The sequence below is a fragment of the Haemaphysalis longicornis genome, unplaced genomic scaffold, assembly GCF_048455015.1.
Source record: "Haemaphysalis longicornis isolate Haplotype H1 unplaced genomic scaffold, Haemaphysalis longicornis Haplotype H1 scaffold_13, whole genome shotgun sequence".
Lineage (NCBI taxonomy): Eukaryota > Metazoa > Arthropoda > Arachnida > Ixodida > Ixodidae > Haemaphysalis > Haemaphysalis longicornis.
Genome location: NW_027526233.1, coordinates 43,428,745 through 43,442,604, shown reverse-complemented (window position 1 = coordinate 43,442,604; position 13,860 = coordinate 43,428,745).

Below are 13,860 nucleotides of genomic sequence, written 5' to 3'. Positions count from 1 at the left end.
CAATAACTTAAGTGAGAGGAAAATAATGCATGATAAAAATAAAAGCTTAATCTTTGACGGTAACACCTGTCGTAATTTGCCCAATACACCACACGTCCTGGCCAGAAATCTAGCGGTGCGCTCAATATGGTCATCCCAAGTTAAATGGTTATTAAAAATTACCCCCAAAGTTTTAACTTCTGTCGACAACTGTATGTTCTCCGATCCAAGATAAATTGCAATATCTTGGTTAATACCTTTTTGTGGTGGCGTAAATAGAAGAGCTTTTGTTTTTACTGCATTTATTTCCAGGGAATTGATTTTACTCCATTTTAATAATTTACTCAAGGCATCATTTGCTAGATTTTCAAGATATTTAATATCGCTAGACTGTAGAAACATACTTGTATCATCTGCATAAACTATGAAATGAGCATGCTCAGTAATATTGACAATATCATTTATGTAAATATTAAACAAAATTGGACCAAGAATGCTTCCCTGCGGAACACCTTGCGTTATTCTTTGCATGGTCGATTATTCAGTTTTAATTGAAATGCATTGCTTTCTATGCATTAGATACGAACGTAAAAGGTCGAGTGAAACGCCACGAAATCCGTAGTGTTGCAGTTTAGCAAATAGAGTTAAATGGTTGATCCGGTCAAATGCTTTTGAGAAATTCACAAAGATACCTAATGTTATTGTTGGTACAAAACCTACACTCGCCAAAGTGCTAAAAACAATAGGTAAAACAAATGACGTACGGCCGCACCCAGCTAAACGCCTGGGCAGAACACCAAAACGTAACCGACCATGTCATCGCTTGGGATTCGGCCAGCATCATTGCCACCGAGAAAATACTATCAACCCGCCTACTCCGAGAATCATTCCACATCCAATCAACCCCGCACGCTCTTAATCGGACACGTGGGCCTATGCCTACAACATACGCATGCGCTTTGCACCGTTCTAAGCATGTATAATTACGGCCGAGCCATTTTTCGCTTCATATGTGATCAAGGGACCCGTACGGGCTCCGAAACGTCATTTGTTTTACCTATTGTTTTTAGCACTTTGGCGAGTGTAGGTTTTGTACCAACAATGTTATTTCCTCGCCAGACGAGTTTTCGTCGAACCTTGGACTACGTTTTATTCCGCGATAAGTACGGCCCGGCCAACGTAACAAAGATACGACAGTTCGTCACGCTTAAAGCCAGACTGGCTTCCTTCCAGTGCCATCTTCAATTTAACCTCCGTTGTAAGGCCCATAGCCTCATACCGAAGTCCCTAAGGCTTCCACTTCTGGTACGGACTCCTTTCGGCAGGCAAGTGGTCTCGCAAGCTGAGAAGCGCCTCCTGCAAGCTCGCATACTGGATACAAAGGCCACGGTCAAGCGTCTGGAAAACGACGTATTCTTCGCCCAACGCAACCTCGAGCATCTCGTCCGTCTCGACTTCTCCGACGTGCTTCTGCACGCGAACAGCGTGGCGTATGCGGCGCGGGAGAAGCGGCAAGAAAGTCAGTGCGCCAAGTTCTCATTGCTACTCCAGAGGAATGGCCATCCCCCGCGGTCTAATGGTGTGTTCAACCTCTCGTCACGCCAGCTGAACCCAGGTGAGCTGAGCGTTCTGAACCGCGGCTTGAACTTTAACACGGGACAGCCACCAAAGACTGACACAATGGCCTGCGCAGTGGAACAAGCTGTACGAAAAGTGGAACCTTCCCTGCAAAGTGAAGCACGCACACGTGCCATCGGAGCCTTGTCGAAACTCCCAAAAGCAAGAAAATCTGTCCTGCCACAGGCGGAAAGGGAAGCCATCAAGAGCCTCAAAAAAGGCTGAGGATATCGTAATCTTGCCGGCTGATAAAGGTAACGCCACCGTAGTACTGGACCGCAAAGACTACCTGGCAAAAATGGCCGAACTACTGCAAGACAGGTCTACGTATGAAAAAGTAAAACGTGACCCAACAAGGAAAATCGAGAGCGAACTGAAAGATCTTTTGACGGATGTCTTCAAATATGTTCCGCCTCAGAGCAAGGGTCTGTACTACAGGCTCTTATGTCACAACGGCTCAGCTCCAGCCATCTACGGTGTTCCCAAGATTCATAAGCCAAATGTTCCTTTACGGCCGATTGTCGACTTCACCCGTTCCCCTCTGTATAACCTGTCCAAGTATCTGCACAGCATCCTGCGGCCTCTCGTTGGGACGACAGAGACTTATGTGAAGGATTCTGGCCATTTCGTAACGATGCTACGCGACGTCAACATCCAGGACGACGACGTAATGGTGTCCTTTGACGTTAAATCTATGTTTACTTGTGTACCTGTGGACTTCGCGGTCCAGTGCTGTACGAAGGTGCTCGAGAACGACGAGACGCTCGCCAGCCGCACTCCGATTGAAGATGCCGACCTCTGCCGCCTCTTGGGCTTCTGCTTGCGGAGCACGTATTTTGTTTTCAAGGAGGAGTTTTACAAGCAGGTGTTTGGTACTGCGATGGGCGCTTTAATTTCTGTGACTTGTGCGAACCTCGCTTTGGAAGCCGTCGAGAAGACCGCACTAAGCCTCTTAAGTCGTCGTCCAAAAATATTCGTACGCTACGTGGATGACTGTTTCTGTGTGTTAAAGCGGGAAGACGCGCCAGTACTTTTGGAACACCTGAACTCCATCCAGCCAACAATCCAGTTCACGATGGAAGAGGAGGCTGCCGGTCGTATCGCTTTTCTGGATGTGGAAGTGCAGCGCAAGAATACCGGCTTTGTGACTACGGTCTACCGGAAGCCCACGCATACCGGCCAGTACCTGGACTTCGCTTCTGCGCACCCGGTCGGACACAAGCGCTCTGTGGCCTCGGCACTCTTCACACGCGCGCAACGCCTGTGCTCTTCTACCATGGCGCGGAGGGCGTAAGAAAAGAAGATAAGAGAGGACCTCGCTAGCAACGGATACCCCAGCCATATACTAAACGCTCAGCAACGCAGATCGGCAAACCCACCCACATCACCGAGGAAGGAGCGAAAGCGCGCCGCCATTCCTTACGCTGTTGGTGTAAGCGAAATGCTTTCACGAATATTCGATAACTACGGCGTCCAGGTTTGCCACGTGCCCACAAGTAAGCTCCGACAGCAACTCGTAAATGCCAAAGATGCGCTAGAACGCGAAAGGTACCCCGGGGTGATCTATAAGATTCCTTGCCAGACTTGCGACGCAGCCTACATTGGTGAAACTGGGAATTTCAAGAGGCGACTAAAGGAACACAAAAACGACGTTGCTAACGGCCGCACCCAGCTAAACGCCTTGGCAGAACACCAAAACGTAACCGACCATGTCATCGCTTGGGATTCGGCCAGCATCATTGCCACCGAGAAAATACTATCAACCCGCCTACTCCGAGAATCATTCCACATCCATTCAACCCCGCACGCTCTTAATCGGACACGTGGGCCTATGCCTACAACATACGCATGCGCTTTGCACCGTTCTAAGCATGTATAATTACGGCCGAGCCATTTTTCGCTTCATATGTGAACAAGGGACCCGTACGGGCCCCGAAACGTCATTTGTTTTACCTATTGTTTTTAGCACTTTGGCGAGTGTAGGTTTTGTACCAACAATGTTATTTCCTCGCCAGACGAGTTTTCGTCGAACCTTGGACTATACCTAATGTTAGTTTTTTATCCTCAAAGCCGTTCACAATTAATTCTTTTTGCGCCAACAAAGCTAACTCTGTCGACATTCCTTGCCTGAATGCGAATTGTTGCGCCGATATAACGCAGTGTTTTTCACAAAATGAAGTAATGCGCTTACAAATAATTTTTTTTAAACCTTTGGATATAGCAGGTAGCACCGAAATTGGACGGTAATTTGATAGCTCGTTTTTGTTTCCGGACTTAAATAAAACAACTACTTTTGCATGCTGCATTTTTTCAGGAAATACACCTGTGGATAACCTAAGATTAAAAATGTGGGTAAGAAGGGGTAACAAAAGATCAAGCACACACTTAATTGGTCTTATTTCGATCCCGTTTATATCACGTGCCTTACTGTTTTTCAATGACATAAAAGCAGTATAAACTTCTCCGGGAGTGGTTGGTTGAAAAAAGGCCGGGTGTGCGTTGGGTGTGTTTAAAAACGAAATTGCTTCTTCATTGTGATGGCTTGTTACTAAGGATGTGAAGTAATCATTAAACTTATCGGCTAATTCTTTTTCTTTGTGTAGTTTATTACCTATCGTTAACTCAAGCTCATCGTTATTGTAAGCATTAGGTTTTAATAGCCTGTTTATTTCACGCCATAATAAATCACTGCGACGGCTCACTTCTGAGAACAGACCTTCGAAGTATGCATTTTTCGTATTTCTCAATAACTTTGTCACTTGATTTCTGTACTTTTTAAAAGCGGAGAAGTCAGCGGAATTCCTTGTTTTAAGAAACTTAGGATACAACGCGTTTTTCTCGCGAATCGCTCTCAGACATTCATCCGAAAGCCACGGCTTCCGTTTCTTGTTGGACGTTCTAACCTTCTTGAACCGAAAACATTCCTCATATACAGTTATAAAAATACGCATAAAGGCATCGTAGGCTTCATTAGCAAATTGACAATGAAGGACCGAAGTCCAATCAATATTTCCTATTTTACCGCGAAAGTCAGCTCAAGTTCTACCATTAATTTCTTGAATAAGAAAAGTGTCCGAGTGCCGAATGCGCTTAGAAACCTGGTCACATTCCAGGAACATAAAGATAGGCAAGTGATCACCCAAGTTCGCAGCTATCACTCTGGACTCTAAACAATTTTCGCCCATGTTCGTTGCAAATAGGTCAATTAGGCTTTCAGAAGAATCAGTAATGCGCGTGGGAGTCATTGTCTTATTTGCACAATGAAATGATTCTAGAAGCAATTGCAACTCTTGAGAAGTTTTAGTATTCTGCAACACGTTAATATTGAAGTCACCCCCAATAGCAACGTTTAACTCATTCGTACTAATAAAGCAGAGCAGTCGGTTTAAAAAAGACAAGAAATTTCCGGAGCTGCCTTCCGGTGGGCGACATATAACCACAGATACAAACTTTTTGCACTGTACTGTTAAAACGTCATAATCCGGTGTTATGACCGAGAATTCTTGAAGTAAGGTGCATGAAAATTTTTCTGAAACAAGCTGCAACACGCCCCCACCAAGTCGACACTGGCGGTTTAAGTAAAAGGTCTGATAACCGGGTAAGCAAAGCACATCATCTTTGGATCTATACCATGTTTCCGTAAGCATGATAATGTTAAACTGAAACGAAAATTCACTGAAGAACGTTATTAGCTCATCGTGCTTATTTCGGGCAGACTGCGCATTGCAGTGCAGAAGCGTCAGACAAATTTCATTATTGGGACATGTTACGTCTTCGGGTGTTATCATTGAGCGAAAAGAATTCAACTAAAGGTTCCGAAGTAGCGCTGTGCTCAACTGCGCATTTTTGCTAGATCAGCCTCACATGCAATGCGCACAAGCTTTGAGTTTTCTATTTGACGCGCGAACACCTTGCCATCCCGAGACCATGCGAAACGCCAGCCTAATTCCCTTTTCTTTGCAATGGTCATTCCAAGAACCTTCTTCACTTGCGGGCACAGATGTTCGTTAATGTAGACCGGGTTCTTTGTGGTGTATCCGATGTCGTCTGCCGTGAGCCTAGTTTTGCGTGCCTTCTCGAGGATTGCGTCACGTTTTGCAAGGCGGCTGAACGTCACCACGATGTTTTGTTCGGTACAGTCCTCAACAGTGTTTCGCGTAGGAACGCGATGGCATATTTCTACATCGTTTTTCTGAATTGGCTCGCCCAGCGCGCCACCAACTTTGCTTAGTATGTCCTCTAGGTTCTCGGTTGTCTCGTGCGGGATTCCCCTGACCTCAATGTTTTTGTTTCGAGAGTACTGCTCCTGAGCCCTAACTCTTAGCGAGTTCTCGTGAAGTTGTATTTTCAGTAATGCAATTTCCTGCAAAAGCTTCTCATTTGATGCTTTAAGAGCGGCATTCTCTTTCTTCACTTCTGCACAATCTTTTCGCATGTCCTCAAACTCTTTGTTCATGTGAGTCATGCTAGCTTTGAATTCCCTCATTTCTTTGCGAAATTCACGTTGAAAGTCTGCAAGTTCAGTCATGGTCAAAAGCAGTCAACATAGCGCCACAAGTAACAATAGGTGAAAATCCGTCAACCCCTTGGCAGCAGAGGCAGCAGAATTCGGCAGTTGAAATGGCACAGAAATATACGTTGAAAGACTCCCAAACCTGGTAAAGACAATTTGAAGACGTTGGTGTCCGTTCATCTCGCTGCCCCCGCTGCCAATTGCCGTCGTGTCGATGCGGGTGTCCTTTTATCGACGATCAGCCAGTGACGAAGAAACCCACGTGGTCGGTCCCTCGAAATGGAGCGCTATCAGGGGCCAGATTTCACGCAGATTCCACGCAGCGCAGCGCAGCCACGAAGTGCGAAGAACGGCCGTGCAGGACGGACCTGGTAAAGACAATTTGAAGACGTTGGTGTCCGTTCTGCTCGCTGCCCCCGCTGCCAATGGCCGTCGTGTCGATGCGGGCGTCCTTTTATCGACGATCAGCCAGTGACGAAGAAACCCACGTGGTCGGTCCCTCGCAATGGAGCGCTATCAGGGGCCAGATTTCACGCAGATTCCACGCAGCGCAGCGCAGCCACAAAGTGCGAAGAACGGCCGCGCAGGACGGACCTGGTAAAGACAATTTGAAGACGTTGGTGTCCATTCTGCTCGCTGCCCCCGCTGCCAAAAAAACTGTGTCTGCTTTCGTCATGAGTGCCCTGGGCCCTCACTCCCGGTAAATTTTTTTGAAGAGATTTTAAGAGGGTGACGCCTGGGCAGTAAAAACTGTCTCGGCTTTCGTTCACAGCAGCGCTCAAACGGGCTGCTTCCTACGCTCGGTTTTGTTTGAGAGATGCAATTTTGGGTATTCAACCTACATTCGAATCAACTTACAATCGCGTAAACACGGTATGATGTCCACCTTCTGCCTTGTCCCGCCTTCATATCGTTCAAAATTTTAGAGCACAATCTCTTAAGCGCCTGCTTGTAAATGACCGCTTGTAAAAGTTTGTAAATGCCCTGTACATGTATGTCAAAAGGTATTTTAACGCCCCAGCCATAGACTGCGAGCCATGAGCGCTTTTTTCTACTGTTTAGATGATCAAGGGCTGTTTTACAGGATCCAACTTCTCTTCTCACTTTAGTCAACATCTTCTTAGTCACTGCATTCCCTGAGCAAGCAAGCGAGGATGACAGTCGGCAGCAACTATCAGCCGAGTTCCTTCAGGCTTGTACAATTGCTAGAGAGGATAAACAATGTCTTTGAGATCCCTAACTGAGAGTTTTCACATTTTTGTAAAAGAACATCAAGGCAACCCTTTGAGAACTGTCCGAAATAACAAAAATGACTATTGCGCCCCCTAAATTTGCGCCCCCTAAAACATCCACGCACAGTGAATGTTTTGCATAAAAATCTATCAATGCAAACCTACCCTTTGAACCTCCTTAATATTTAGCAGGGACTCACTCCATTGGCTGTTTTATGGCACTGCGTGGGTGGGCTATTGCTTTCCACCTATGGAGCCTGTGGGCCGTGCTAGTCTTCTCAAATGTTTTTGGAAACTAGTACTACCCTGCAGTGTACGAGCCATGGATTCCTTGGGTTGGCCATGGGAAATCCTAGTGAATCGTTACAAGCCACCAAAGCAAGTGAGCATTTGTTTATCGACCACTGTTTTGTGGCCACGAAAAGTTCCCTTCATTAAAAAGACTAACAAATTATATCAATTTTATTGCAAACTTCAAACAAATAATTGGTAGACATCAATTTTATTGCAAACTTCGAAAACATAATTGGTATTACAGAAAAGATGTAAAGCAGTCGGAGCTCCATAGCCACTTTCCAGCTATTCCTCTATCCCATCACAGAATCTTGTTTGTGTGACAACCGATACCGACCTATTCCACTGCAAAAAAACATAACTGGGCGATTGCCGTGGGGCCTCTGTTTCCAGTTGATCATATCACTGATGACTGTGCTTATAGTGCATGTCTATATGACGTCACTCCTATCCATATTGCTTCGATGTAGTTTGAAATTGGGGTTTTTTTCACCATTTCTTTTCGTTAACTCGACCGATGACAGCCTTGACGCTTGCCTGTCAATTACACTTGCAGCGTGCTCGCTGCTTATACCTGTGTACACAAACAATCCGTAGGTGCTTTCACGTTCGAGGGACATTTTAAGATTCTCTTTGACGTTGTGTTTTGAGCCTGCGCAGAATCCATGAGGTTTTATATGCTGGAGTGCATGCATGTGTATTAGACATGATTACCGTCTGTACAGCCTCTTTCCTGACCCTATCGTCTGGGTGTCCTGAAATAACTTCCTTTGCATGGAGGGACTCAGCCAAGTCTGGCAAACACAGCGTATACCACATAATGTACAGTATGTACAGTGAGACGTGAAAGTAATACCAGTGCAGTTGCTGTGAGATGAAGCGCCTTGCTAGTCTACCTTTTGAAGGACCCAGGTCCTCAATTGTTGTAGGATCATGTATTCTACTAGGAAATTTTTGGTTTCTACTAGAAAATGTTTTTAAGCGCTGAATAATATGTAATTATGTTGCTTGTGGCGCATGCTCACAAGACCTTTCTGCTCATAAAATATATCCTGCGTGTAAAACGAATTTTAAGCTACAATTTCGTTCACTCGAAAATAACAACTTCCCAATTTTCGGAAGTTTTCTTCGCTAATATTTCCGAAGAGGAGATCTACTCTAGTGGAACGTACGCGGTACATGTGTGGCGACACTATTCTTGGCGCAATTGTTTGTAATTGTAATGCGCACATGTGCCTAGTAAAAAACAGTTGCCTCCACTACCCTTGGTCCTCAACACTGTACATTCCGATTATCTTTTGGCGCTGCTAAGTTGTCTTCATTTCCAGGACAAACAACGCGGTTTCAGGTCACCCAATTTAAGCAATCTGAACTTGCCGTGGTGCAAAGTGATGATAGCAGATGCCGCCGCGCCAACATAAATCGGAAGGCTCACAGAAATACGCTCGGACAGTGTCTTTTCTTGCGTCGAACGTAGCTTGTTCGGACGGGGATAGGCGGCTGTGCGATGTCGTCTCACGTACGCCGAAACTGTTCGCAGGTACCATCGGCGTACACCAAGCATAACCAAGCGGTCACAGGTCAACATTACTCGAGAGCGACTATTTTGCTGCCCTCTGAAAAGACTGGCTGGGTCCCCACGCAATACTTATTCACAAGCAACCTTCTCACGTTTTATGATAGTGCTTCTAACAATATGAACTCCGGTATCTACGTTGTCGGCACGAGAAAATTGGAGCTTCGTCCCGCTTTCGGATACGCGACTCCATGTACACGATACGGCTACGGCAGCAGCAGCGCCGGCTGCTCCCGCAAGAACGAAAACTGTTTGTTTAGGAAAGTTCTAAGTGAAATCTCGATATAACGAACTTCAGGGCACCGTGGAAAATTGCTCGTTATTGTGAAAGGTCGTTAAAGTGAAAATCGCAAAATTTAAGAAAACAAATAGCATTTCAATGCCTAAAACGATCTACGTGTACAGCAGTGCATCCTTGGAGTCATTTTTCACAAAAAAATGCACCAGTGATCATGAAACAATGCACGTTTATTTAAAGTGGTTGGCCATTTTCTTCTAGCGCGAGTAGTACAAGCTTCCTAGCACAAAGGACTCAAACTCTTACACATTCCTGGGGAGTGAATCAGTGGCCGTGCGGTTTTTCCCCGGACATCTGCGGAGTTTTTGTATGCTGTCCAGCACATCCGCAGTCGTCGCGTGCTCGTCGTAGTCTTCGAGTGCTGCTGCGGCACCCTGAGAGGCATCGTTGTTCATGCCGTGTTCCCTGCCATCTTCACTTCTTCATCCTGAACGCTCACGCTCTGAGCAATGTCCCCTGTTGTCAACTCCGCTGATGTCCGTGAAGATCCAGCAAACCACGTGAGCAGCGGCGGAACGTAGAAAAAGTTGGGGTGGGGCGCGAATAGCGCGGCCGCGGCTTTCGGGACGGAGACGGCTACCCATGCTTCATTTTTTCTCTTCCCCTCACCTTCTTTTCTCAATCTTGCATCGGCTCGCGCATTCCGCAGAGCAAGTTGCAAGACGTCCTCTTCTGCGCTGCGCTTTGTCGTGTCGTCTACTAGCACACTGCCCCGGTTGCCGCGAATGTTTAACGGACATCTAAGAATCTCCGGCTTTAAAATAATGAGTTCGTAGTACTGAGGTGTTGTTAACATGGCACAGAACTAAATAAAACGATCGTTATTTTGAAAAGTTCGCTATTCTGAAGTACGTTGTAGTGAAATAATTTTAAATTAAAACTATAAGCAGTCGGCGTGGGATTTCCTGAATGCTCGTTAATCTGAAAAGTTCGTTAATGTGGTGTTCGTTGTACCGAGATTTGAATGTAGCAGTTGAAAGGTGCGTTAATTTGTACTACAAATGAAAAAATGTGTATTTCATACTACATCACACAAAATGTTCACAATTATTATTGTTATGACGTCATCATACGTCAGGCGTGGCAGCAGCCACCTCTAGGGGGGCGTGTCTCGTGCCAGGCGCGTGGCACGAGACGCTGCCTAAAAGTATAGAGACCCATGAGACACTTTGATACGCACGTATTATAGAACATGGTTGAGTAATTTTTCGCGGAATAATTTGCCGTTTGCGGTTCTTGTATCGGGCAAATGGTTCCAGAGGGTTATTGCTTAAGGGAAGAATGAGCTGAGCATTTATGAAGCTTGGCTTAGTAGTCGTGCTTAGGCGTTGCTGTGGCTGATACACAACGAGGTTTGGTGTGGCGGTTTTAAGAGAGGGTGTCTGGATTTCGAATGATATTAAAATGCACGAAGAAGGCAGAGGCGTGATATGATCTGGTATGACTCAAGTGAATGTAGGTTCAAATATTGCGTTAGCGTAGTGACGCTGGTGTTAGTGGAGTACTGTGAGCATACAAAGCGGGCGGCACGATTCTGTATGGCTTCTAATTTGTGGCTGAGGTATGCCTGTGAGGGATGCCAAAATTGATGATGCATAATTCAAGCCATTCAAAATGGCCATTTATGACCGTGTATGACAACGTGACATCAAGACAACGCCAGCGGCGTACGATGTTGCTGAAACCGACTGTATTGAAGAGAGGCGTATTGGTAATATACTTTTCCTCTGAAAACACTGTCTTGAATGATCCTCAACCGAGAGTTTTTTAACTGACTCAACTTTGAGAGAGTATGGTTTTGGGAGCTGCTTCCATACAACGGAATCAAATCTTAAACGCGATTTCTCCATAGAAAAAATAATCGAATGACGGCATCAGGGAGTTGTAAATTTCGAGTGAGGCGGGATATTAGACCTAGTTGTTTGAAACCCGTCTTCTGATTTGACGTAACGTGTGGTTTAAATATTTTGACAACGAATGAGTACATCGTTGTCTCTGATGACGTTCACGATGATAATAAGTGTTTACAAAACTTGTATCAGAACGATATCGGCGCGTCCCGCCTTTACAGGGTAAGCAACATTGTTTGAGATTCATTTAACCTCAAAATATTTTGCTACACCACTGCATGCTACTAAAATTATACTTCATAAGAATTGATTGTGTTGTGTCAATTGCTTGCTCATCCAGAATTTTGGACACTGCTACTACGCAGTTTTTTAATGTTTCTTTTGGGTGTGTGCTTAACCTCGTCGGTAGCTGCAGTACAGCTAAGCTTGTTAGTCAAGGGTATAGTTCTTTCTAACTGAGCAAGGGGCCGTTTTCTCTTAATAGACTTTTTAAATGAGCGCTTCTGGCAGCGTGTTTACAGGATTCTATTGACTCGGAGATGCTCCCTGACTTTGCCGGACTCGTGGCCGCGCATGACGCCTACAAGAGATTGAGCCCCACGGTGCGAGACGAGTCCTTCCCCGGGTTCCGTTACAAGGACGAGCAGCTGTTCTTTATATCGTACTGCTTGAAGATGTGCGCTGTCAAGGACGAGGAGTCACCCCAGTTATACGCGTCCTGGCGGGACCGTTGTCAAGTCCCTCTGCGAATGCTGGGAGCTTTCGGGGAGGCCTTCCAGTGCCCCGTGGGTTCATATATGTGGATGTATAATCACTCCCGTCGCTGCACCTTCTGGTGATAGGGACTTGGTTCTGTGATAAAGTACCGACCACTGTTTATCACTTCGTACTCCCTTGCTTTGAGAGCGACAGTATTGCACAACGCGAACCCCATCGGCGCTGAGTGCAGCAAAAGCGCCATCCATGTCTGCCTCCATACGGGAGTCTCGTTAGTTGGATGCTATCGATGGTGTCAGGAGCAGTTTTTGCTTGGGTTTAACGACGAGAAGGGCCGGTTGATTCTACCGAGTGGATGACATGGTAAGTGCCTTTGGCGCAGTCTTGTGTCTGCACGACAAGTTGGGAGACAAGTACGTGCTTTAGCAATGTTATCAACTTTTAAAAAACGCCACTTGTAAGTGCACGTAAAATATTGGGGACGCCTTCACACATGTTTAGCAGGGTAATTATCTATCGCTCCAGCGCAAATTCTGTTGAGAAATTTTTCATTGTGTAGGCAATCAGAAACACGTCGTCATAGGCACGGGAAAAGCGAAACTGGAGGGCGGCGACCTTTCAGAGTTGCTTCCATTTGCTGCTGTTTTTTAGCTGGAAAAATGATGTCTGTGCGGGAATATCCACTCCCCATGATCACGACTGCTATATTGCTTGGGAACCCGGCAATAGTGGCGGGGGGAAATCCCACGGGATGGACATCAGATGCCAGCATTTCTGACATGCGTGTTAGGCTCCAGGCTATTGAAAAACAACTTGAAGGGTTGGGTGAAACAGAGAACCGGCTTGCAACGATAGAATCAAGTGTTGGTCGCCACGACAGCGAATTGACGGTTCTTGCCAGGCAGATCGATCACTTAGATAACCGTTCTAGACAACAATCTTATTTTACGCGGAGTGGAAGAAGAAGAATCTGAGGACGATGCATTACTCTTAAGTAAAGTGAATGATGATATATTTGGCAAATTACTTGGTTCAAAGTGTAGCTCCATTGAGAGAAATCATCGTCTAGGAAAGAAAATACCTGAAAGAGACCGGCCGGTCATATTGAAAGTAGCAGATTTCAGGGACAAAGCCAAAATACTGAAAAACTGCCCTAACCTCAAGGGGACAGAGTTCAGTATCAGCAAAGATTACTCTAAACGAGTTGTTGAAATCAGAAAACAACTATGGATTTCATCAGCGGACGAAAGAGCAAAGGGAGCAAAGGCTAAACTAATTTTCAATAAACTGAAAGTAAACAACGTTCTTTACGGCTGGAATGAAGCCACCAAAGAGCTCTTCAATTATGCTAGCAGGTCTCACCAGCTCTGACTGACGCAAATCGCGACCAACAAAATCTGTTAAGGTTATTAATGTAAATGCCAGAAGTTTGTTGAATAAAGCTGAGGCAGTTGAAGCCGCAATTATGGAGAATGAACCGGATATAACGGTCGTAACAGAGACTTGGTTACATACGGATGTAGTAGATTCGGAAGTAACACCTCCAGGTTACATAATTGTTAGAAAAGACCGGCAAGGAAGAGGTGGTGGTGTTGCGTTTCTTATTAAAGACAACATTAGGTTTTCAGTGTTGGATGATAGCTGTGACATAGAAATGTTGTGGATTAGGACCAGATTCAGCGAGCGAACTGTGTATATTGGGGGGATTTATAGATCGCCGAATTCTCCTCTAGATATAACCACAAAGCTAAGAAATTTCATGGACTCTAATTTCAGCCTCCAAG